This window comes from Pipistrellus hanaki (genome assembly GCF_964339955.1).
Source record: "Pipistrellus hanaki genome assembly, chromosome: 3".
NCBI lineage: Eukaryota > Metazoa > Chordata > Mammalia > Chiroptera > Vespertilionidae > Pipistrellus > Pipistrellus hanaki.
The window spans coordinates 162,403,085-162,430,843 of NC_140505.1; positions in this window are offsets into that span (position 1 = coordinate 162,403,085).

A 27,759-nucleotide genomic window follows, 5' to 3' on the forward strand; every position below is an offset into this window, starting at 1 on the left:
GATGAGTGCATTGCATTGTCTCACTCAAGCAATTCATGTTTTGTGGTGATTAGTTAGTTCTTTTAAATACTCCTGGTTAAACTTCTATATCTTCCTATGTCCACATCTCCAACAAAGAAGGTTTTACTGACTTAAAGGCCATTTGAATCGAATAGTGGAACATTATATCATTTTAGTGACTTTCTAAGAGCCCTATTATCATCTATTATTATTTTCTTTATGGATTAAGGTATTACATATGTGTCCTTATGCTCCATTGCCCCCTCCCAGCATATATTATTAATCAGAAATAAGTGCATGCAGTCACACTTTTTTTTTTTTTTTAAATCGTCCAATGTTAGACAAATGGAAATTTTTCAACTCATTTCAGGAGCTGAAATAGAATTCTTTTCCTATGTGAGTACTTGACACCCTAAGGGAGTTCTGCATTTAAGATAGTCTCATAGTTAAAGACAATGCTTGACAGGTTGACCATGATGCCCCCAAAAAACACATCAACTTTTCTGTTTTCAGCAGCTAGTATTTGTATGCACTAGGGTACTAGCTAAGTGGTTATAACCTGGAGACTTTCTTTTTCTCCTACTAGTCGGGAGGTAGGTGAGCTGACCAGGGCAGGCTCCACAAAGTCATCCAGGGACCGACGTATCCCATCCTTAGGTTTGACCTCTCCTGAGGGCGCTTCACCAGCACCAGGTCTATGTTCCCAGAAGGTAAAAGGGAAGTACAGGGCAAGCGGTTTCATTTAAGGTTATGACAATGTTAAACTTCCCTGAGCCCTGTGATACTAGAAAACAGCCATGGTTAAAAAAAAACCCTCCCCCCACCACACACACACACACACCCACATACACACACACACACACACACACACACTCACACACACACTCACACTCTCTGTGTTAGGAGAATCAGCTTATTGCATAGAACCACCCCTACCGATGATTCAGATAAGACTCGAGGATGCCCCTTTTGTTTATGAATGACAAGGTCAGACACAGACCCTCCACATTCCCATTCTTTGCCTCCTAAATGATTAGTTGAACTGTTTTGTCTCAAGTGACCGATGGGAACAAAATGCGTATTAACCAAGCTTTGGTTAAGATTTCCTCATTCCGCTAGGCCCCTCAACCTAGGCCTGCCCTCAGCAGGAGCCAGCACCAGCACACAGCCCTCCTTTTTGGTCTCTCTGAGAAAACAGCCCGGACTCAGGGTAAAACATGGCTTGATCCACTATACAGCTTCGCCACCCTTTCACCCCACTTCCCTACGCCTGCTTCTTTCTAGTCTTGTTTACTTCTCTCCATGGAAGAAAGTCCTTTCTGTCTAATACTTGCAGACCTTATGGTCAGAATGTCCTCCTTATTGTAACAGTTCTTCCTCCATTGCAATAGTCCCTCCCCTTCCCTTTGCAATTGCCCTTTCACATAAAGTTCAGGTTTGTTTTTAATCTCTCTCTCTCCTTCTCTCTGAAATAAGTAAAAACATATGTATATAAAAGAATATAAAGTGAATAAAATTACTGGAAATAAGGAACAATTGAAGTAATACTATTTTGCTTCAACTTTATACACTACAGCACTTGGCATTTGAAACATATCTATGGATGAAATTGCCAGGTGCTATTTGTCAGGCAGCTCGGAATGCAGCTTAGTACCGCCCCGTGCTGTAGAGAGGGAGTACCAGGAGGAGATCCCTGAGTGCCCAGTGATTGATGGGAGCGGGCAGGGCCATGGAGAGGTAAGGGTGTGGCTTGGAGGAGCCTCTGACTGAGCTTGTTCTGGTACAAGGGGGGACAATGGCCACCCTAACGAATGACAGGGCTGCTTCCAGTGTGACAGGAGCAGAGCTAAAGCCAGGTTTTCCATCTGCTTTTGTGGGAACTAATGGTAATGCTTACCTTATAAATGTTTGTAGCCTCCGAGGAGAAAATGTCCTTTTGAGTCATTTGAAAATGTTCCGTAGATGTATGTTGTTATGGCAATGCAATGAGGCAGCTGTAGAATAAGATTTGTGAAGGGAAAACAAAATCCAATCCTAATGCTCACAGCCTGTTCTATCAGTCTCATTTATTTCTCTTCGGAAACCTGGAGGGTTCCTGAGAAGTGGGGAACATTCAAAACCAGGAGAGGTTGCTCTAGCCTTTGGGTATCCATGGGGTCAAGCAGCCTGGTATACAATGAAATTAAAGCATGAGTAAGTGTATTGGTATTAAAGCAGCAACTTGAGAGGTTTTCTTTAAGAAAGACTCACAAACCAATTAAACAGCAGAGTTTTGTTTGACCAAAAGGTCAACAGGCTTATATAAGTCTTTAAAAATATCCACGTACTTATCAAAATCCAAGGAAATTGTTTTTATTATTTGTTTATTTGCTTTGAAATTCCAATGATTGCATTCAGGCCGAGAACTGCTTTGTACAAAAACACATTTCAATTAAATTATTTTTAACACCTCCACTTAGGCGTCTATTTGGAGACAGAAAGAAGACATTTCAGACGCTGATTGGCCTGATTAATGGCGTTCCTCAGGAAGAACCAAGGGATCATAATTAAACACCAAAAAACTACATGGCCTGTTGGTTTTATGTTGCATAAATTATGTATGACTTTGGCATTTATATTTCATGAAAAAAATTACAGTGCTATTTTCTCAATGCTTTGTCTACATAAAGAATATTATATGTGTGTGTTGGTGAATATTAATTTACAGTCCCTGATGTACTCTCCTTTTTTTTTTTAATAAGCAGAAATTTCAAACAAATAGTTTCAGCGTGAAGACACAAGGGGCCCCACCTCTTCTTTCTGCTGGCTGTTCTGTACTACTGTCAGCTACCTACAATAATAAACGGGTAATATGCTAATTAGATGGGACGTCCTTTTGGACATCCTTCCGGATGAAGCCGGGGCCAGAGTGAAGCTACCCGGGTCCCAGGTGCCTACCAGTGGCTGGAGGGAAGCAGCCTGGGTCCCGGGTGCCAAAGGAAATCCAGTGCTGGCCTACTCTTTTATTTTTATTTTTTTATTTTATTTATTTTTTACAGAGAGGAAGAGAGAGAGGGATAAAGAGTTAGAAATATCGATGAGAGTTAAAAACATCGATCAGCTGCCTCTTGCACATTCCCTATTGGGGATGTGCCCACAACCAGGGTACATGCCCTTGACTGGAATCTAACCTGGGACCTTTCAGTCTGCAGGCCGACTCTCTATCCACTAGGCCAAACCGGTTTTGGCAGGAAGGCCTACTCTTGCACAAATTTTTGTGCACTGGGCCTCTAGTTTAAGGTAAGGACAAATCTAGACACGGTTACCCAATGAGGCCTTCTTCCTAGACTTGCGATTTCACATACTACAAACGGATGCTCCAAAGTCAGGTTGAAAAATAGCGATTTTTTTCAGTGCAATAGAGTAGATACCTTTTGATCTTTCTAGGTAAAGGCATTGAAAATAAAACCAAGGACCATCACTGTTATTTCAAGCTAGTAAGAGCATAATTATAGAATTCAAAATCAAATGTGTTTATCTTCATAAACAACTCTCTCTATTGTCCTTACTTTTCCTACCTCATCTCCAAACACTTATTTATTCACAGCTTGGCACCAGCCTGTGGGTCAGCTTTTAGAAACTAATGGCTTTATGGGTCATTAAACTTTACCTTCCTAGGTAGTATTTGTGCATTGTTGGCAAATGGTAACTCCGGGGCTCAGGCTAGCTATTAATAAAAACATGAATCTAAACTCCCAGTCTCTATGGTGGGGCTCTCCTGCTTGCTGACCAGGCCCATGCCATAGCAACCTTCTTTCAGCTCTTAGGCTTTGCAAATCCTTCCTGCTTCAGGGTATCACGATGCTATTCCTTTGTTCTTAGCGTTCTCTCTAGCATTCTTCACCTGCTTAGTCCCTCCTGATCTCTCAGACCTCAGTTTAAATGTTTATCAGTTAAACCATCCCACATCATCACTTCAACCGTAGGCTTCCTTGTTAGGCTTTCTCACAAGACCTGTAGCTTTCCTTTGCTGGACTTAATACACTTCATAGAGTATTGGAAGTACAGTGCAGGGATATGCTTATGTCCGTATTCTCACCACCCGGCATGTGCTGATCACATAGCTGATGCTCCATAAACATTTGATGGAACGTACTAATAATTACTAATTACAGTAGTTCTCTGATATCTGTGTTGTCACTGTCCACTGTTTCAGTTACCTGTGGTTGGTTAACCATGGCCCAAAGTATTAAATGCAAAAGCCTAGAAAGAAACAGTTTGCAAGTTATAAATTCTGCTCTGTCCTGCCCGGGAAATGAATCATTCCTCTGTCCATCATATCCACGGGATATAAACTACCAACTGGTTAGCCACTTAGTAACGGTCTAGATTATCAGGCTGACTGTCATGCTGTCACAGTGCTCGTGTTCACATAACCCTTATTTTCCTTAATGATGGCTCCCAAGTGCCAGAGTAGTAATGCTGGCAACTCGGATGTGCTAAAGAGAAGCCACAAAGTGCTTCCTTTTTAGTGGTTCTCAGCCTTTCTAATGCCACAACCCTTTAATACAGTCCCTCATGTTGTGGTGACCCCCAACCATAAAATTATTTTCGTGGCTACTTCATAACAGCAGCGGTTCTCAACCTGTGGGTCGTGACCGCTAGCAGGGTTGCCTAAGACCATCAGAAAACACATTACGATCCATAACAGTAGCAAAATTACAGTTACGAAGTAGCAACAAAAATAATTTTATGGTTGGGGGTCACCACAACATGAGGAACTGTATTAAAGGGTCATGGCATTAGAAAGGTTGAGAACCCCTGCTAAGTGAAAAGATGAATACAGCACGATGAGATATTTTGAGAGACCACATTCATATAACTTTGATTAGAGTATATTGTTACAATTGTCCTGTTTTATTATTTGTTATTGTTGTTAACCTGTTACCGTGCCTAATTTTCAAAATAGACTTTATCGTAGGCATGTATGTATAGAAAAACACAGTATATGTAGGACTTGGTACTGAGGTTTTATATATCTACTGAAGGCCTTGAAACATAGCCCCTGTGAGTAAGGGGTGGACTACTGTATGAAAAAAGGATAACAATTACAATGACCGTTTATTGAGTGCAGACTTTATTTCTGGAACTTTATATATAATCATTATCTTTAATCTTTAGAATAAGCCTGGGGTGTAGTTCTTTCTATGCTTATTGTGTGGATGAAAAAATTGAAGTTCACAGGTTGTTTTCTGTCCCTAGTAAATGACAGAGCCAGAGTTTAATCCAAATATATCCTGTTTCAGAGCTCATGATCTTGGCTCTATAATGCTAAGACGTCCTTTTACTGAAGAACAAGGAGATATTAACACACAAAAATTTATGTTTAATTTGTCAACTAATCATCATACAAAACCATTTATTGATTCAGTTATCTGTTGATGAATAAAATAAAACTCCAAACCCTTAGTGTCTTAAAACAACAGTTATTTGTTAATATTAAAGAGCTACCTATGTTTTTAATTTGAGATTTGATGTTGTTTGCAACTCACTCTCTCTCTCTCTCTCTCCATATATATATGGAGAGAGAGAGAGAGTGAGTTGCAAACAACAATAACAAACATATATATATATATATATGTTTGTTATTGTTGTCAATCTGTTACCGTGCCTAATTTTCAATATATATATCCTATTTAGGGCCAATTTCTGAAAACACTTCCCCACAATGTTTTTTGAATGTTCTTATTTTCCCTCTCTTTTTAGTCTAAACCGTGTTGTCTCTTGCATAGCAAAGTGATAGCTTTCTGCTTCATTTCCTAAGTCAAGCCCTGCTTCTATTCACTTTACACATAATTTTCAGAATAGCCTACTTTGATCACCAATTGCTATATATCATTTCTCTCCTTGGTATAACATGTCCTGTTATTTTCTAGCCTAGCTTTTACATGTCTAGACTTATTACCTCTTACCCTCCCTTCCTTCATAACCTCTTTCTCAATTTTCATTATGATTAGGTGTCGCCTGTCTGATCCAGCAGAATATAGCTAATAGATGCCCATTACTATACTCCTCTTGGTAAATTTTGCCTCAGTGCTTTTGTCTGACATTTCTACATGGAATGTTCTCCCTAATAATTCATGCCTTCCTTTAATGGTTACCTCAGAAATCACCTGTCCAGGGGAACTTATGGAAGACACTGTCCACACTACTTAACTTTCTCAGCAGTTATTTAGTTTATATCATTATGATTCTTACAATGATCTATGCATTGTGTTAACTGGTCTATATGAATTATTTAATATAATTCTCTTGCCAGTATAGTGGATAGTATTATTCATATTTTTTGATAAAGCTTCAGGGAGGTTAAAACCTATTGAATTTTTATAGGTAGTGAGAGTGATTATGATGTTTAGAAAATCACTTTAGGTATACTTTTTATAAAATGCGTACATTTTAAAAGGACAGTTTGATGAGCTTTGATGTGTGTGTGTGTATTTTCTGTAATTATCATCCCAAACAAGATATAAGAATATTTTCATAACCCCAAAAGTTTTTCTTATAATGCTTTGCTTTGAACTCTCCATCCCAAGATCAATGAGCTGATTTCTTGAACACGTAAAACTATTAGATTAGTTTTGCGTGTTCCAGAACTTCATCTAAATGGAACTAAGTAGTATATTCACTTTGGCTTTTGGCTTCTTTTGCTCAGCATTTTGGTTTTGAGATTCACTCATGTTGTGTAGTTCTTCCCTTTTCATGCTTAGTATTGCTCCATATAATTTGTTTATACATTTACCTATTGCTAGTCATTGGTTTCCATTTTTTGGCTACTTAGAAAATAGCTTAATAAAATTTTTTTGTAGAAGCTCTTATGTTTACACTAGAGGCCTGATGCACAAAGACTCGTGCAAGAATGGGCCTTCCGAATCCAAGATGGCTGCACAGGTAAACACCTAGCTGCAGCCGCACACAACAATTTCAATAAAATACAACTAAAATATAAAATGGACATTACCCAGAACTACAGGAAAGTCGACTGACTGGAAATTCTACAATGAGAAGCAAGGAGAAAACCAGAAGGAAGTGCGGAGGAGCTGTAAAAGCCGAAGGTACTGAGACACGCGGCTCACGGAGAGGATGGAGCCGGAGAGGAGGGAGGCTGAGTGTCTGGCTGGCGTTCCCTAGCAGGAAGGAGATAAAAGCTCCGACTGTGCTGGGCCCCAGTTCCGACTGCTCTGAACCCCAGTTCTAGGCCAGACCCCGGGGACCCAGGCTCAAAGAGAGGGAGCTGGGCTGTAAGGCGGAACCCCAGGGGAGCGGCGAAAGGAGGTCCCAGTGGCGCGCACATTGCGCGCAGAGAAGGGATGGTTGGCTGTGCCGCGGGATTTCTCTGAACGCCACCTCCAACTCAACTTCCAACTGAACTGAACCCCAATACCGAGCTCATTGGGGGAGAGCCTGTTTGGTAGCAGGTGAAAATCGAGGGCACCTTTCTCTCAGAGGCGCTTGCAACAAGTACTGAAGGACCCTGAGACTCAGAAGCTGCAAAGGGCGGGGCTGATGGAAGCCAAAGCTGTAGGCTCCACCCTGAAACCACGCCCCATCAGGGAAGCTGCAAAAATGCCGAGATGAAATAGATTACAAATGAAAGAAATGGAGGACAAAAAGTGACTGGATATAGAGTTCAAATCTATGCTTATAAGGTTTTTCAAGAATTTCCTAGAAAAGATCGATAAGACCTATGAGGATATGAAAAGGGATCAACTAGAATTAATAAGGAATCAACAAGAAATGATAAGGGATCAATAAGAAATAAAGAATACATTGTCTGAAATAAAAAATATTATACAGAGTCCTAAAAACAGAATGGAAGATCGCAAGAATCAAGTCAAAGATTTGGAACATAAAGAGCTAGAAGACACTCCTGCAGAAGCTAGAAGGTAAGAGAATCCAGAAAATTGAAGATAATGTAAGAAACCTCTGGGACAACTTCAAGAGAACCAACATCAGAATTATGGGGGTCCCAGAAGATGAGAGAGAGCAAGATATCAAAAGCATACTGAAAGAATAGTGACAGAAAACTTCCCCCACCTGGTGAAAGAATTAGACTTACAAGTCCAGGAAGTGCACAGAACTCCAAACAAAATGAATCCAAAGAGGACCACACCAAGACACATCATAATTAAAATTCCAAGAGCAAAAGACAAACAGAGAATATTAAAAGCAGCAAGAGCAGAGCCGGTAGTTACCTATAAAGGAGCACCTATACGATTGTCAGCTGATTTCTCAACAGAAACCATGCAGGCCAGAAGGGAATGGCAAGAAATATTCAAGGTGATGAATAGTAAGAACCTACAGCCAAAGATAATCTATCCAGCAAAGCTATCACTCAGAATCAAAGGTCAGATAAAGAGCTTCACTAATAAAAAAAGCTAAAGGAGTTCATCACCACCAAACCAGAATTATATGAATTGCTGAAGGGGGTTCTTTCAGAAGAGAAAGTAAATAAAGATAAAAATTATGAACAACAAATACGTAACTATCTACAAGTGAATCTAAAAACCAAGGAAATTAAAAAAAAATCTGATGAACAATATTAACTGTTGAATATAATAGAATCAGAGGTATGGAAGGGGAGTGAACTGACGATTCTTGGGGAAAAGGGGTGAGGGGGATGTGGGAAGAGACTGAACATAAACTGTGCACCTATGGATGAGGACAATGGGGGGTGGGGAAAGGGCAGAGGGTGGGGTGGGAACCTGGTGGAGGAGAGCAATGGAGGGGGGGGGGGGGGAAGGAACATTTGTAGTAATATGAACAATAAAAATTTATTTAAAAAAAAAAAAAAAAGAATGGGCCTTCCTTTCCCTGGCTGCCTGCACCGCCTCTGCTCTGGCTGGAGCCACCTTTCTGCCTTCCCACGCTGCCCAGAGTGCCCAGGGGCCTTGAGCGGCTGGGGTGGTGCAGAACACCTATGTCGTTGCCATGGCGATGATACAAAGGGTCCTCTCTCCCCTTCTCCTCCCCCCTTCCCCCCCTACCCCTGGCCGCTCATGCAAATTAACTGCCATCTTTCTTGGGTTGATTTGCATACTCACTCCTGGCTGGTGGGCATTGTGAAGGTATAGTCAATTACCATGTTTCTCTTTTATTAGTGTAGATACATTTTTCTCTTGGAAAAATAGCCAGGAGTAGAAACATTGATTAGAAACTAACAAGCTACTTCTCAAACTATTTATCACATTTCATATTCCCACCAATATATCAAAATTTCAATAGTTTCACATCCTTGTCAACACTTGGTATTGTCAGTTTTAAAAATTACAGTCATTAGGTAATTAGGTAATTAGGTAGTGGCTATGGAGTGATAGCTCATTATAATTTTATTTTTCATTTTCCTGATAGCTAATGATATAGGGAATATTTTCATGTGCTTCTCTTCTTTGAGAAGTGTCTGTTTAAATATTTGACTATTAAAAAAGTTAAGTCATTTGACTTAATACTGAGCTGGAAGAGTCCTTTTTTATATTTTAGGTACAAGTGCTTTGTGAAATATATCAATTGTAAATATTTTCTTTTAGTCTGTAGCTTACTTTTTTATTTTCTTAAATATGTATTTTTATTTTTTTCTTTAAGAAAATATATTTATTTTCTTAAATATATATATATTTTCTTGAAGTTTATTTTTCTCTTATGGGTAGTGTGTGTGTGTGTGTGTGTGTGTGTGTGTGTGTACTTATTTATTCTTGCTCAAGGATATTTTCCCACTGATTTTTAGAGAGTGGAAGAAAGGATACGACAGAGAGAAACATCTATGTGAGAGATATATATTGATTGGTTGCTTCCTGCATGAGTCCTGATCAGGGCACTGGCCAGGAAGAAGCCTGCAATCAAGGAACATGCCATTGATGGGAATTGAACCCAGGACCCTTTGGTCTGCAGGCTGATGCTCTATCCCACATGTGCCAAACACAAGGCCCGCGGGCCAAATCCAGCCCTCTAGGCCTTGCAATGTGGCCCGCACCGCGCTGTCATCACTGCACTCCGCTGTCAGTTTATGACATTGTCAGTTTATGACTGTTCAGTAAACCATTTGGCCCGCGATTTAGGCTGGATTTTAGATTTTGGCCCCTTCTCTGGTTGAGTTCGACACCCCTACCTATCCACTGAGCCAAACCAGCTAAGGGTGGGTAGTTTTTTTTTTTTTTTTTTTTTTTGTGTGTGTGTGTATGTGTGTGTGTGTGTGTGTGCATGTTGTGTGTGTGTGTGCATGTGCGCATGTTTGTGTGTGTCCAGGCCTTTCCTAATTTAATGAAGAAATCACTAGATTGTGTCTTTCATGAAATTTGTTGATTTGATCTGTTTTCTAATTTATTGACAGAAGTTTTCTTAAGTATATCCTTAATATTATAAAAAACTGAAAGGTTGAAACTTTATTCCACTTGCAACTTAATGAATTTGCCTGCTACAATTTCATCGGTGCTGGCAGAAGACACAAGATTCTTGTGTCAGAGATGCTGGGTAATTTATTATTCACAGATATAGCAGCAATCAGAGTATTAGCATTTCTTCACCACTTTCCCAGATTCTCACACCTTAGAGGGACATGCAGAAGGCTGGATAATACCCAAACATGCAGTGGGTTGTAATACAGATAAAGAATAAGTTTAGGGAACCCCAAATTTTTCACTGAGCCATAATCATATCTGCAATTTGTTCCAGAGGGAATCACTATCTATGTTTCCCAAGGCTGTAAGCAAGCCTCATATCTATCAGAATCTTCATCAGAGAGTTCCTGAATTAGCATAGATTAGCATAACATTAGCATAACATTTAATATATTTAATAAGTATTCATATAACACTTATTATTTGCCAGAAATTGGTCTTAGCACTGTGTAACTACCAACTCATTTAATTTTCATGATTTTATAATGTAGACATAATTAGCACTCCTATTTTGCTGATGAGGGAAAAGAGGTACTGAGAATTTAAACAACTTGCTCAAGGATATGTGGCTAGTAATGGCACCGTCAAATTTGAATCTCAAGTAGTCTAACTCCAAAGCCTATATTCTTTTTAAATGTATTATTATTATTTAGAAATGCCAAAGAGAAACTGAAAAGTGCGTCAGCAGAAAAGAGTACAATACAACAAGACATTTAAAAGAAAGGCCACATTCATATTACTTTTACTACAGCATACTAGTATCATTATAATTGTTCTATTTCATTATTAGTTATTCTTGTTGATCTCTTACTGTGCCTAGTTTATAAGTTAAAGTTCATCATAAGTATGTATACAGGTAGAGACATAATATAATAAGGTTTGATATTATTTGCAGTTTCAGGCATCTGTTGGCGGGTCTTTGAATGTATCCTCTGTGGATAAGAAGGGGCTACGATAATAACAATTAGGGAGCCCATTAGCCTGAAAGTCGTTGGAAGCACTCTGGCCAAGGATTCCATTTGGCCCAGCATTCCACCACCTAATGGAAGAGTCTGTTTTCTGATTCAAGCAGAAGTTGAGCTGATTCAACTGCTAAAATATCTTCACATCTGACATTCTTTCAAGATACATGCTTGAGTGCCTAAATTAGGTCTTCCCCAAGCTCAATGGTTGTATGGCAGTTTTAGTGCGAGTTTACTAATAAAAATGTATATGTGTCACAATATTTGGCTTTATATTTGCTTTTATTTTAACAGCTTACATGTTAGTAGTTCTATGGATAGAGTTCTCATCTACTATTAATTGCCAGAGATCAAAGACATCTGCTAAAAAGATGTAGAGAATTACAAAAAGCTTAATTGGCTTAGGTCAGTTAGCAATGTCAGGTTTGTCCAACTCTGAACACGCCTGCTTTTGTTCAGATTGTAATGAAGTTGTAATTCTTCATTCTGCATTTCCTTTAGAAAATGACAACTCAATTATTTTGCTTCTGAAAGGGTAATACAAACACCTGGCAAAAATGTTCAAATTTACAAATGGCTAACAGTGTTAAGAGAAGGTATGCCATTCACCCCTGTCTTTCAGTCCTCCCTGCAAGAGAAATCCCTGGCTTTATACATTCTCCCAGAAATATTCTATGTATATTGTAGCATATATTCTTGATCCTTAATGTGCCACTTCATGATCCCAAATACATTTTGTGTTCATTAAGGAAGACTGTTGATTTCTTTTAAAAGAAATTATTTCACACTGCTTAATGTAGTTTCTCAAAAAGAAAACTCTCCACAAAAGCATATTTCTATTTTCCATTTGGATAGGATGAATAACCAAGAGAAGAGGGAGTTGGATTAAGTTAAGGGTGGGTGATACCTTGGTGTTCAAATATCTGAAAACTTTAGGCTCTTAAGTGAAATCGCACACACACACACACACACACACACACACACACTGCACACACACGCACACCAGAAAACACACACAAACACACTGCACATACAAACACACACACACGAATGATTAACTTTGAATAAGAACATAGATTGTCACATTTATGATTATACTAGAGGCCTTGTGCACAGATTTGTGCACTGATGGGGTGCGTGGCCTGTGGGGATCGGCCCGCTGTGGGAGTGTTGTTCATCCCAGTCAGCCGAGCTGCTTTGGACCTGCCCTTTGCGCAGACTAATGAGGAATTTAGTCTGAGCTGATATTTCGGGGTAATGTCTTGGGTAAAGGCATGTTCTGTGTCCTGGAGGAACCTGGCAGAGAGCTTTGCATCCCAAAGCCACTCGGTGAATGTCCTTGATATGTGCTCTAGGATCCTCAGCCTTCAGGACAACCTCCCCAGGGTGAGGGGTCCATAGTCATGTCCCCTCTTGCCATCTGCCTATGACAGCTCTCTGTGCTCTTTCTAGAACACACCTTAAAGGGCCTGCATCAGCTGGTGGGGTCAGGCCAGAGTCTGAATTGTCTCAGGCATTTGATAGGTACAGAGACTTGTCTTCACCCTGGGCCTGCTAGTGGCTGCTCCTGCTGTGGTAACAGCTGCTCATCCTACAGCCTGTGGGAATTGGTCCACAGTGAGAGCACCACTCGTCCCAGTCGGAAAAGCATCAGAGCTAGCAGTCAGCTTAGCAGCACTCCCACTGTGGGAATGCGCTGATCACCAGGGGTCAGCTCTTGCATTGAGCATCTACCCCCTGGTGGTCAGTGCATGTCATAGTGACTGGTTGACTGATTGTTCTGGTTGTTCTACTGTTCAGTCATTGGACTTTTATATATATAGATGCCAAATATCTGCAGATTTCAGTAGCTTTGGTTTCAAATGAGGCCATGATAGCTTATATATTTATTTTGTTAGCTGGTTAATCCACACCTGCATAACCTCTAAGACTTCCCTCTTTATTCCTGGGATTCACATGTGTTCACACCATCCCTTTCATGCTATTCCATTTATGCCTGCTTATTGAGTGCTGCTGACAGCGAGGTGCTTTCAAGTGGCCTCGGTGGGAACTCTGCTTCTCTATATAGCACACTTTCTTGTAATGCTCGCAAATCTGCAAAATCTCCAACGTACCAAATCTTCCTGGGTTGCTCTGCATTTTTATCCTCCCATTGGAGACACGCTGTGTTATTTGCAGAAATGATAAAATGCCCTTTCTTCAGTTCTGCTTTGGACTGTTAACCTGGGTACCAAGCTCATGAAGGCCCTTGTGTAAACAGCTAGTTCGACCTTTCTCTGTAGCCCTTTTGGCTGTGATAATTCGGATGGAGTCCCTGGGGCAGGCCGCAAAATGGACTAGATACTGTCCTTGGCATTTGTTTCTCTCTGGACTCAGGAATCCACATATAAAATTGTTCTTTTTTTTGTTTCCAGTGCCCTATTGGGCTGCTACAAATGCATGTTGAAGCTGGTCAGTGCAGGGATGGGTGTTGCCAACCAAACAACCCCTTCTCAGCCAGGTAACATTATAGTTGGTTTATTTAGTGGAGATATAGGACATGGCTTACCAAAAATAGCTGGCATAATATAAGGCTTTACATCTTATTTGATGTTATTTATAACCACAATTTGGAGTATTTTTATAATATTAGCATATTTCTTAATCTTTTTTCAATGAAGTATCTTTGAGCACTGGGCTGCAACTAACTGGTTTTCTGGTTCACATATTAAATATGTGCTGAGATCAATGGAGACATAGTCTGAATACTGATTTGATAGAAATGCTTCATTGATTTTACTAGAGCTGAGCCAAATTCATTAACAGCCCAGATTCATTAGGAAGGCACCATTAATTCAAGGACAATAAAATAAAGATTAAATTATTTGATTGTATTTTATAAAACATTACCCATTAATCAGAATTTAGTGTATTTGGTTTTAAGATCACTGCTCGTTAAACCATGAATCTCTTCAGAGAACATATGTGTTAGTTTACTTACTAAATATTTATTTGTGCTAGTGATTGTATTGAGATTTTTGGGACTGTCTGAATTACAGGATGGGTTTTAAAAATCATTACCCTTTCATAGGTAAAGTGCATACCCTCTCCTCCTACAGATCTGCCTTATTCAAAAGCAGGATAATAGAAAATGGTACAATGGGAAGAGAAGGAAATTCCTTAGACAATGCATCAGAGCTATGCAGTTAGATGAAGATGCTTCATCCGGTCTTGGGTAGAGAGAGGCAGTGTCCTTTTGTTTCTGCTTTCTGCACACAGGTCAGGTTGTAGGGGATATAGAAGTGGAATTAGAAGGTTGGGCAAGTGGGTAAGAAATAATGAGAAGAAGAGAGAAAGGAAGAAGGAGACCAGAAAGAAAGATCTGCTGACATTCCTCTGAGCTAGACTCAAAGGGACTGGCTGTGACTCCAGGAAATGTAAAAGGCTATTTCCCCAATCTCTACAAGTTGGGTTTATCTTTGTTGTTCTCTTAATATGTTTATTTGTGTGCAGTGTGCTTATCAGTGGAGGCAGTGCTTAGGCATCTTGGGGTCTTCATAACTATCAAAATCACCACCAGAATTTTGAAGCCTCTTAAGCAGCCTATGTGAAAACAGTGTGTTAACCAGGCAAATAACACTTTTTTTCCCCCCAGCTTTTTTTCTTTATTGATTAAGGTATTACATATGTGTCCTTATCCCCCCATGCAAATAATACTTAAAACAAAGTCACCCATGTTTCCCCAGCCCCTACAGCCAGATTTCTCAATCCATTCTTTGTAGAAACTCTATAGCTTACTTCTTCCAAACACTCAATGGCACACCTGAAGGGTTATACCACATGAATAAAACACAGTGTCTTCCTTTTGAATTATACAATTTAAAAAAAAGAAATGACATTACACAAATAGCTAAAATCAGAAAATAACCCTTGTTAACTACTGTTATATGCTGGGAACAGTGTTAAAAGGAATGTGGAGATTTGAAAGATATTGTAAGCTTGACTCATTTGAAGTATAGGTCAAAAGAAAAGAATTAAAAATACAGTAGGTTAAATCCCTGAGGTCATGTTTAAAATGGTGGTTAGAAAAAGATCTTCCCATGGACAGAATAAAATTACAATTACATATAAAACAACTCTCTCTGAAAAAGACCCAAAGACTAGCAGAACAGCCATTCCACAATGAAGAAAAAGCAATACTGAGATGGATGGGAGGGGCAGAGATGTGGTCTTGTCAGGGCCCATATCCTCTTTGTGGTGATCTGCAAGAAGGAGAGAGATAAAAATTATGCAGTTCCTCCCTAGTGAGTGAGGGGTTTGAGCCCCACAGCAGGCATCCCAGGCTAGGGGACCTCAACCAGTGGGATTTACGTATGTCTGGGATTTATGTATGTCTGAGACTCACTTTAAGGGTTCATGCATAGACTCACTCACTCTTAAGTCTCAGAGCAGAGGCAACAGTTTAAAAAGTGCCTGGGCAGTATGTGAAGGAGAGTCATTGACTAATCCTAATGTGTGTACATAGGGGCAGGGTCTTGTAATCTTCTAGGGAAAGAAGGCATTGATCGGTGTCAGTTTTTAACTTTCTACCTTGTTCGCCTAGCATTGGCAATCTACACTAATAAAAAAGAAAGATGCAAATTGACCGTACCTTGGTGACAGACATCCACCAGCCAATTAGGAGTGAGAATATAAATTAACCCAACAGAGATTGTGGGTTAATTTGCATACACAGGTGCTGAGTGGCCAGGGACGGGGTGGGATGCTTGCATCATCGCCATGGTGACAATGCAGGCATTCCACACCTGCTGCTCCGGGCCTCTGGGCAGTGTGGGAAGGTGGAAAGTTGGTTCTGGGCCGGAGCAAAGGCAGAAAGGTGGAATGCCCATTCTTGCATGAATCTTCATGCGTGGGGCATCTAGTCAATTATAAAAAGAAAAATGGAAAATCACAATATGTGAGACTAAACTATTGAACAACTAATGGGTCAATGAAGAAATCAAGGAGGAAATAAAAAAATAACTTCAAGATTAAATATAAATGGAATTACAACATTCCTAAATCTATGGTATGCAGCGAAATTAGTTATAGGAGGGAATTTCATGGTGATCTAGGCCTACCTCAAGAAAAAAGAAAGATCTCAAACAACCTATCCTAGAAAAAGAAGAACAAACCCTAAAGTTAGTGAAAGAAAGCAAATAATAAAGATCAGATCTAAAATAAATGAAATAGAGACTAAAAAACAAAATTGAAAAGATCAATGAAACCAAGAGCTGGTTCTTTGAAAAGATACATAAAATCAACAAACTCAACAAAAACGGGGCTCAAAGAAATAAAATTAGAAATAAGAGAGAAATTGCAACTGATACCACAGAAATACAAAAGATCACGAGAGGCTATTATGAACAATTATACCCCAATGAATTAGACAACCTAGAAGAACTGGATAAATTCCAATAAATATCTCCTAAGATTGAACCATAAAGAAATACTAAATCTGAATAGACTGATTACTAGTAAGGAGATTAAATCAGTAATTAAAAACTTCTCAGCAGGCAGAAGTCTGATGTGTTCATTGGTGAATTCTACCCAACATTGAGAGATGATTAAATACCTACCTTTCTCAAGCAATTCTAAAATATTGGAGAAGAGGAAGTGCCTCTAAACCCATTCCACAAAGCTAGCATTATCCTGATCCCAAAAGCCAACAAGGATACCACAAAAAAAGAAAATCACAGGCCTATTTCCCTGATGAACATAGATGCAAAAAATCTTCAAAGTGTTAGCAATCTGAAATCAATAATACATTATAAGGATCATACACCATTATCAAGTGGGATTTGTCCCAGGATGCAAGGATGGTTCAAAATCTGCAAATCAATCAACATGATATACTCCATTAACAAAACAAAAGATAAAAATCATAGGCTCCTAAACTGGTGCAGCCACTATTAAAAACTGTATGGAGGGATTCCTCAAAAAATTAAGAATAGAACTAACTACCATATGACTCAGCCATACCACTTCTGGGTATTCATCCAAAGAACACAGAAATAATAGATAAAAAAGATGTATGTACCTCTACATTCAATGCAGCATTATTTACAATAGCCAAATATGGAAAAACAAACAAACAAACCTAAGTGCCCATTGAAGGATAACTGGATAAAGAAGAAGTGGTATAGAAAAAGAAGTGATACACACACACATACACAACGGAATACGACTCAGCCACAAAAAGAAGGAAATCTTGAGTAATATATGTTAGACCGAGATAGACAAATACTGTATGCTTTTATTTATATGTGAAATATTTTTTTAAAATGACCAAAAATAAGATCCAAATAAAACAAACTCATAGATACTGATTAGTGGCTACCTGAGGGAATGGATTTGGGTAGAGGCCAAAATTACACTTACAGTGATAAACACTATGTCATGTATACAATATTCAATTATAATGTTGTACACCTGAAATATCTATATAATCTTGTATAAGGTTTTATCACAATAAAAAAATAATTCCTAGGCTGTACCTCTAGAGGTCTGCACCCCAAGCATGTTGTGGGCCCTGGTGACTTTATTGTGCAGCCAGGGTCGAGAAATCACTCATTACCAAGTGCAAGCTACTAGTCAACACATTCTTGTTAATTTATTGATTAACATGCTTATGGACTATATGAAGCCTCCCAGTCTCCCTGTCTTTATATTAATAAACCCCCTTTTCTCTGGAAAACAACAGCAGCAGCAGCAGCAACACAACAATAAAGTTTTGTGTCAGGTCGATCTGAAAGTTAATTATATCCGTAATAGAAATAGGTCCTGCGGAGTGGTTATCTGGGGGAAGAATAACAGGATCTTCGTTAGCGATGTGTTAAGTCGGAGGAGCAAAGCGCCATATCGCTGTAGAGACAGAGTGGACATATAAATGTTTGGGGCTGGAGAGCATGAGGATGTTCTAAGCTAGAGGCACAGTTTTGGTGTCACAGGACACGGGTGAAACCTGCCCCTCTGATAGGATGGTAGATGGTGTTACAAAGCCAGACAGCAGAGAAGGGGTGCATACCTTGAAGAGTATGTTTAGCAGATTAGGGGAGGAAGAAAAGATACCAATGAAACCAAAGAACAAGGATAGCAACCTTTTTACCCAAGTCAAATGAGAAAGGAGGAAAAAAAGAGGGAAGGAATCAACTGTAAGAAAGGTGGCTGGAGAGTAAAAAAGGATGAGTCCTGTGTAACGTCCATTAGGTTTGAGGATAAGGAGGTTATTGGTGCTGGAAAAGTGGATGGGAGAATGGAGCCAGATTGTATGGATGAAGGAGTGATGAGTAGAGAGGAAGTAGAAGCTATGGGTGCAAATTTCAAAAACGATTGTTGCTAGAGCATATATATTGCAGGGGTGAGTAGATTTAAGCTTTGCGTTACTTGCATGTCCAAGCTCACCAATGGTGAGCAAGATGAACAATTAAAATGGTCTTCAGGTGTTGTGAAACAGTAATTATTTACAATGTTTTGGTTGCTGGGAAACACTAATTTGTCTATCAGAAGAGAATTGGTGTTAGAATTGTTTTTGTGGAGGAATGTTAAATCACCTGTAAAAGGTATGAAGAACCTTTTTTTTTTAAATGAGGCAATGGTGTGTGCTTTTAAATCCTGTATGTGCCTTACAGGAACTGCTCTGAGATATCAAAGGCATGAGTTATAGCTTAGGGGGAAGTAATTTTATATTATTTTATAACAGGGATAAAAAGGTAGTTTTGATTTCAAGTTCCTTAACCCAAAAATCAGATAATTTAACTACCCATTTTTCAGTGTTATTTTTTAGAGAATAGGTTTCCAAGGTTTGCAAACTTAAGAAATAGACCTTTGATATGAATTTTTTCAAATACATTCGATTTCTGGAAATAATTAGAATGCTAATGTAAAAGAAACATAATTTCAAAAGGATAAAACTTCTAAATGTTTAGTTGCTCTTGTGAGTCTTCAAGCTGAATTGAAAATATAATGATGAGAAAAGCCTAATTTGTCATAATTAGTTAGAAGACACTTAACATAGTCTAGGAAAAATACAAACTAATTTTAAACATAGGAATATATCTTGATTTTAGTGAGCTGGTTTTGGGATCTTTACAATCCTCCTCTTGAATCTATAATACTGCAATCAAAAGCATGCCAAGAATAGTAGGGGACAGGGCTATTTTTCTAGACAGACATCACATGGATAGAAAACCTAGCTGGAAACAGGCTGAGAAATTCTTCAAGGCAAACTTTGAAGCAAAATTCGTCTCACTCTTGAGCCCTATAGCATGTAAGAAAGCTAGGGTACTCATCTTAATCTTCTCTGTTCTCTAAGGAATAATCCAAAGTACTGAACAAAAAATAAATAGGTAAATGCTATGGTCTATAAATTCCACTTCAATAAAGCACACAAACAAAACAAACAAAAAAAACCCCAACAAAGTACCGAACAGATATGAAAATTGTCATTGCTCATGAACGCACCATATATGATCTACAGGAAACATTTGCATTGCCGCGTCACACAGATGACAGATACCTTAAAATATCTATTACTTATTTTTACCAGGAGGCAAGGGTTGACTTTCCCCACTGTGGGCAGGAAGCAGTCAGTAAGGGCGTCAGATGCCTGGGTTTGCATCCAGCCACCCTCTTTACTACTGTGTGACCTGGCAGGATTCTTTTTTGGCCATCAGTTTCCACAGGTGAAAAATGAGGAAATGTGGGTCTCACAGGATTGCAGTGAAGATGAAATGAGACAACAGATATGCACCTCCTGACTCAAAGTTCACCTCTTTGGTGGTGATCTTCCATGTCTTTGTTTTATTTTTAAATGTATTCAATACAACTAAAACTGGGATGTTTTTGGTTATTTACTTCACTTAGCAGAAGCTTTAATTAAACAGCCTACTTTGTGTCTGCACTGAAGCTTTATTCCTGCATATCTACTTCCCAATGTGGCCATTGCTACAGAATCCAGACTTTCTTTTTCATTAGAGAAGAGACCTAGGTTGAATCATCTAAAATTGCTGCTATTTTTAATATTTTTTTGGGCCTATGAAAATGACAGTTTCATATGATTCAATCTAATAAATCCTATTCAATCTATAAAGTCTGGGGCACAGGGATCTTTTCCTGCCACATTCCCTAGGCCATTTTTTTTTTTGGGGAGGGTCATTCATGTATATTGTTTTATATTATTGGTGATATTTTCATGTGAGTGTGTCTTGTTTTCTTAACTACTTTGTATATTCCTTGAGGTTGTTCACTGTGTTTTCCATTGTGGTAACTGGTATAATGCGTTCTGTATAATAGTTTCTGAATAAATTTTTTATGATGCTAGAAATAATAATAAATAATTTATAATAATATATAATAATTGACCTGAGTGCTCTGAGGATAAAAAATTTATACTGTGCTTTCTTCCAACATTTAACCTTTTTATCTATGTGTCTCCCATCGAAGGAGAATTTCTTTGGTTTTGAGAAATCTTCTATTGATAATAAATGCAATAAAAATGCTGTCCTGGGTGCATAAAAATGATGCTAGTGATCACTAGCTCAGCTTGAGTCTTGGGCTTTGTCCCACTAAAAGTCCTGTAGTTTTGTTAATCATTATTAACGAAATGATTCACTAGGAGAATTAGGAGGTTAGCCAAGATGAGGTTAAATGAGCTAATCCATGTGGGAATTGATCACTTGTATTTGGCATGATTTATATTGCACTTTAATCAGCAGTAAACATGAGCTCCAAATAGACACAAAAATTGTATTTTTTTTTAAAGATTCAAATCTCATATTTTCAATAAGAATGTCAAAGGAGGAATCAGGGTTTATGTCCCACAGGCCTGGAGCTGGTAGAAAAACTCTCTTGTATGAAGTCAGGTTTGATAAAACTGAGGAAATGTGAACATCAAAAGCTGAACCTTCAAGGGAAAGGAAGGCGTCTAAGTGAGTCACCAAAATGAGCAGCAGGGCTTACACCAGGGCTTTGCTGAAGTTTGCTGGAGTCAATGAATCACACAACTTTCTACCCTGAGTTCAGTTTTATTGTAAATATGAATGTGAAATGTGCCCAAGGCATAAGTAGTTCCTGCTCTTTCTCCCAATGAATCAGCCTGATTTGGCCCGTGGCAGGCAGAACAGCTGGAGGAGAGAAGACGGTAGCCTGACTGACTAAGAGGACAGAAAGCACAGAGGAGGGGCCACCGCCAACAGCTTGAGCCTCTCTCAGTCTGAGCCACGAGTTACACAATTTTGCACCTTCCAAGATAGATTTTTCTTCACCACTTTAGTGAAGCTACTTTCTGTTTTTAAATATATTTTATTGACTTTTTACAGAGAGGAAGGGAGAGGGATAGAATTAGAAACATCGATGAGAGAGAAACATCGATCAGCTGCCTCCTGCACACCCTCTACTGGGGATGTGCCAGCAACCCAGGTACATGCCCTTGACCAGAATTGAACCTGGGATGCTTCAGTCTGCAGTTGGATTCTCTATTCACTGAGCCAAACCAGCTAGGGCTGACACTACTTTCTTTTTTAAAAAAAATATATTTTTTATTAATTTTTCACAGAGAGGAATGGAGAGGGATAGAGAGCTAGAAACACTGATGAGAGAGAATCATCGATCAGCTGCCTCCTGCACAACCCGTTCAGGGGATGTGCCCGCAACAAATGTACATGCCCTGACCAGAATCGAACCCGGGACCCTTCAGTCCACAGGCCGACACTCTATCCACTGAGCCAAACCGGTTTTGGCTGACGCTACTTTCTTGATGGTTACCCCCAAATCCTGCTTTATTGGTCAGTATGGGATCAATCTCAGCCACTTAAAACTGCAGAGCTTTGCCAGGCTGGTGTGGCTCAGTGGTTGAGCATAGACCTATGAACTACCGTGTTTCCCCGAAAATAAAACAGCCTCTGAAAATAAGACCTACTTACAGGTTTCCTTCTGAGTGAAATATAAGGCATCCCCTGAAAATAAGACCCCCCGGCTCTGTCTCAGAATGAAAATAAATTTACCATAAACTGGTTGCTAGGGTCGCCCCGACTGGTGTCTACCAACCAGTGACGTTATGCGGAGTCCTGATGTCACTGCTGTGTGGAGGCGGAGCAGAGGTCAGAGTGAGCGGTGAGTGCGGGCAGGGAGAGAGGAGCAGACTTTCGCAGATGCATGTAGAAGAACAGGAGGATTAGAGCGGATGGGACGTGGCAAAAGTGGTGAGTGCTGGCCTGTCTCTAGTGACACTACCTGATGCTCACAGCCACCCTCATGATGACTGAAGGTTCTCAGTCAGTGGCAGATCCTGCTCCAGCCCAGATCCAGGCCCCAGCAAGCCCAGTGACAGTCCCCAGGCAGGCCCCAGGGGGTAAATGTCTGATAAAGGGGTAGGGGGGATGTCTGGTGAAGGTGTTCAGTGGCACAGGGGAGGAGGATCACTTAAAATGACATAGGAGGATCAGAGGGGGCAATCAAAATGACACAGGAGGATCAAAAGGGGTTACTAAAATGGTAATCCCCCCTCTGATTCTCCTGTGCCATTTTGATTCCCCCCTCTGATCCCCCCTGTGTCATTTTAAATGATCCCCCTCCCCCCATCTTGATACCCCAATTCCTTTTTTTACCCCTAGAAATGAAAAAGCTACTCTGTGGAGTACAAGAATCATGGAAGACTATTGGGGCCAAAATCTTACTGCTTTCTTCAAAGAGAAGATGTTGAGTATCCGATTGGTCTGAAAATGGTGAGCAGAGTATGGTAACCTCATTGAACAAGTGGACAAGGGAAATGCTAAAAAGCGCAAGTGTGGATCAGGTCGGCAACCATAATTTTCCGAGCTGGAAGACCTGATCTGTGAATGGGTTGTTGACAGGAGAGCAAAGGCTTTGGTTGTGAATAGGGCTCAGATTCAAGAATTTGCCCTTGCAATGGCACCACAGTTTGACATAGCCCCTGAAGACTTCAAAGCATCACAACACTGGCTGGATAATTTTCTTCAGCGAAATGAACTGTCTTTAAGAAGATCTACAATATTGTTTAGGTTGGAAGATACTCAAGTTATTAAGCGAGCACTTGCATTCAAGTCCTTTATTGATGATGCTGACTTCTCTAAATACAATCTTTCCAACATGATTGCTATGGATGAAACTGCAGTGTTTATGGGCCAATCATCTCAAACAACAATTGAACAGCGGAGTGCCTCCTTAGTGTACATTCCCTCCACTTCTTACGAAAGTGCACGTGTTTCCTGTATTTTGGCAATTCGTCTGGATGGCACTAAAATCCCACCTTTAATCATTTCTAAGGGCAAGAAGGAAAAGATTGAACGTGTTTTGGGCATTTTTATTCTTGAAACTGAAAAAGCCTGGGCCACACAAGCAGTTATAAGGAAGTGGGTCGATTTAATGCTGCCGCTTGTTATGCGAGGGAGCCAAAGAGGTCTGCTAGTCTGGGATACAGCCAGCCCTCACCACGCTAAAGACATGAAGACATTTCTTCACAAAAGAAAAATAGATCAGATAATGATTCCCGCAGGAATGACGGCCTATCTCCAGACTCTTGATATTGCAATAAACAAGCCATTCAAAGACAATTTGCGCATGGAAATTAATGACTACATTGAAAATAGAATGGAGAGAAATCAGCGTGGAAACTTTGTGAAACCTAAACTGCAAGAAGTTGTGACTTGGGTGAAGAATTCATGGGAGAAAATCACTGACAGTTGCATTGCAAATGCACTGCAAGCAGGCTACCTTGACAAGAAGAACTTATTTAAAGACAGTGCTATTGCTAAACATGAGAGATTTGGTCCACTGATTCTGAAAGAAATGGAGTCACAAGAAATTCACCAGGAAATTAAGAAATTGGATTGTTATGATGATGTTCCAGAAGACAATGACATGATTGTCATTGAATAAATGAGTAAATTCTTGATACTGTAGGATTCACAGTTTTTCTGGTTTGTGTTGACAACTACCGTACTACTGTACCATATACAGGTAATAAATTTCCTTTATTTTCATTTAACAATAAATGTGTACTGTATTCTTCTTCATGGGAAAATAAGACATCCCCTGAAAATAAGACCTAGCGCATCTTTGGGAGCAAAAATTAATATAAGGCACTGTCTTATTTTCGGGGAAACAGGGTAGCAGTGTTTCCCAAAGTGTGGTACGCATACCCCGAGGGGTACAGGAAAAGTTTGGTGGGGGTATGCGTTGCACCGGAGTTTGGTGGGGATATGCACTGCACCGTGCTTAGCTGTGCCTAATTCTACGTTCTCGTGAGTACGAGGGATACTCAGCGTTACAAAAATTATAGAAGGGGTACACATATGTCAAAAGTTTGGGAAACACTGAACTAGACGATCACAGTTTGATTCCCAGTGTGGGGCATGCAGGAGGCAGCCAATCAATGATTCTCTCTCATCATTGATGTTTCTATCTCTTTCTCCCTCTCCCTTCCTCTCTGAAAGCAACAAAAACATATTTAAAAAACACAAAAAACTGCAGAGCTTTGCCTCTCATGTATACTATACAAATGATCACTGCGACATTTTAGGGGTACTGGGGTGCTGCTCCATGGCGTGGTCCCTGAGATCTGGACTGATGAAGCAGCGCCTATTGGGAACATTGCAGGTTGCCTGGGCAAAGGAACAGAGAATTCTACAAGGTTTTGCTCTAGGCACATACATGTTCTGGCCTGGAAATGTGTGACATGCCACTTTTGCTCAAACACATTGGCTCAGTCACATCTAGTCACGTGGCCCCATCTAACGTAGAGGGGTCAGCTGAGAGAGTACAAACCCACCATGAGCCCAGAAGGAGGAAGAATGGAAACAAATTCAGTGAACTCTCAAGTTTCCTTATTATCAAGTCAAATACATTTTTCCATCTCTTCATTCTCCTTTATTCTTCTGTAGCATTTGGTATTATTGACTCACTCCTTCCCACAGCTAAGGGCCTGCTGCATGACTCTAGCTGAGTGTTTTGCCAATATCTCAAGCTTGTGTATACAAAAAAAAAAAAAAAAATCATCATCATCATCTGCCTTCCTGACTCCTCCTGGCTAATTCCAACCCCATCATTTGTATTATTGATTTCTGCTTATGGTACCATTTTCCTATCACTGGATTTTTCATCCTTATGTATTTTTAATTTCCCTTCTTTCAGTAATTGCTTCCATCATATCCATTGCCAGATCCTGGTTATTTCCATGTTCCTAATATTTCCTGAATATGTTTCCATTCTCACTGAAATCTTGCATACAGGCTATCACAAAAGCCTCATTTTGGCTGCTTTTATCCAGATTCCCTGTTGCCAGTGGCTCCCATGTCACTGCCAGTTTTTGGGCTCGGAGTTGGAATCAGGTCATTGTTGAACTTAAAAAAATTTCTAAAAATTCTCTTTTTCTTAGAACATAAAGATTAAGTTATTTATTTAGTATTCTTGGCCCTCTATTATCCAGTTTTGACCTATCTTTCTGGAATTTTCTCTTAATTTTACCTGTAAGCTCCAGGCCAAATGTCACTTTTCCCATAAAATCACTTATATATATATATATATATATATATATATATATATATATATATATATATATATATATATATATTTTATTGATTTTTAACAGAGAGAAAGGGAGAGAGACAGAGAGCTAGAAACATCGATGAGAGAGAAACATCGACCAGCTGCCTCTTGCACACCCCTTACCGGGGATGTGCCCGCAACCAAGGTACATGCCCTTGACCGGAATCGAACCCGGGACCCTTCAGTCTGCAGACCAATGCTCTACCACTGAGCCAAACCGGCTTCGGCCATAAAATCACTTTTGATCATACGAACTGAACATGAACTCTAGGTTGTTTGTAAGACCATGAAGCTTTTTAAATTTCATGATGCTTATGATCATCTTATTAGGCCTACTAATGATTTCTTATTGATATTGTGGCTTCTTTTTATATGTCTCAACCTCAGTACATCATAAGCTACACAGAAATGTTTTGGTCAATGACCGACCAACTGCATATACCACAGGGTCCCATCAGAATATAATGCAGCTGTAAAATTCCTTTCACCTAGTGGTGCTGTAGCTGTCATAGTGTCATAGCACAATGCATTACTCAGTTATTAATATAGGGTAAGGATATAAAAGAAAGGATTTTGAAGAGCTGTACAAAGTGTTTGTGTTCTAAGCTAAGTGTGAAAAAGTTAAAAATATTAAAATTTATAAAGCAAAAAGTTATAGTAAGCTAAGGTTAACTTATTTTTGAAGAAAGAAAAATATTTTTAATAAATGTAACGAAGCCAATGTGTACAGCACTAATAAAGTCTATAGCACTGTGCAGATTAATGTCCTAGGCCTTTCATTCACTCACTATCCACTCACTGACCCTCCCAGGGCAACTTCCAGTCCTAAAATATCCATTCATAAGTGCCCCATACAGTTGTATCATTTCATAAATCTTTTATACTTCATTTTTACTATACCTTTTCTATGTTTACTAGTAGATATGTTTTAAATACACAAATATTTACCATCTATATATATAAAAACCCATCGACCATAACAGCTATAATGACCATAAGGACCGGTCACTATGATGACCACTGTGGCCAGTGAACTGGCTGATCAGGAGGTGGGGCTGGCCAGCCAACCTAGCAACCCTTCCCCCCTGCCAGCCAGCTCCTGATCATACTCTCCCACCCTGATCAAGAGTGGGGCAGCAAGGCAAATGGTCCCCCCCACTCCCCCGTCAGCCTCACCCAGCCCCACCACGATAGACCAACAGCCCCTCCTTCTGGCTGTCCACCCCCAGATCACACCCCCCCCCCACTCCAATAGAGGGTGGGGCCTGGCAGCCAACCTCCTGCAGCCCCTTTCCCTGGACAGCCCTGCCCCTGATTGCCACTCCACCTGAATAGGGGGTGGGGCAAGCCAGTCAACCTCCCTCGCCCCACCTCCCCCAATAGGGGGCAGGCCATCCGGCCAATCTCCTGCAACCCTTCTCCCTGCCTGGCCCCACCCCAGATTGGCACCCTTATCCTGATCAGGGGCAGGGCCGACTGGATAACCACCCATGGTCCCACCCCCAGGCTGCTGGCCCCTGATTGGTACTCCTCACCTCATTCAGGGGTGGGGCTGGCTGGCCAACCTTCCGCCATCTCCTCCTCTTGACAGGCCCAGCCCCAATATGCCTCAATTGGGGCTGGACCGGCTGGACCCCACCTGTGCATGAATTCATGCACTGAGTCTCTAGTTGTCTTATAATTACCTACAGTATCCAGTGCAATAAGATGCTATACAGGCTTGTAGTCTAGGAGTAGTAGGCTAAACCATCTAGGATTGCCTAAGAGTCCTCTATAATGTTTGC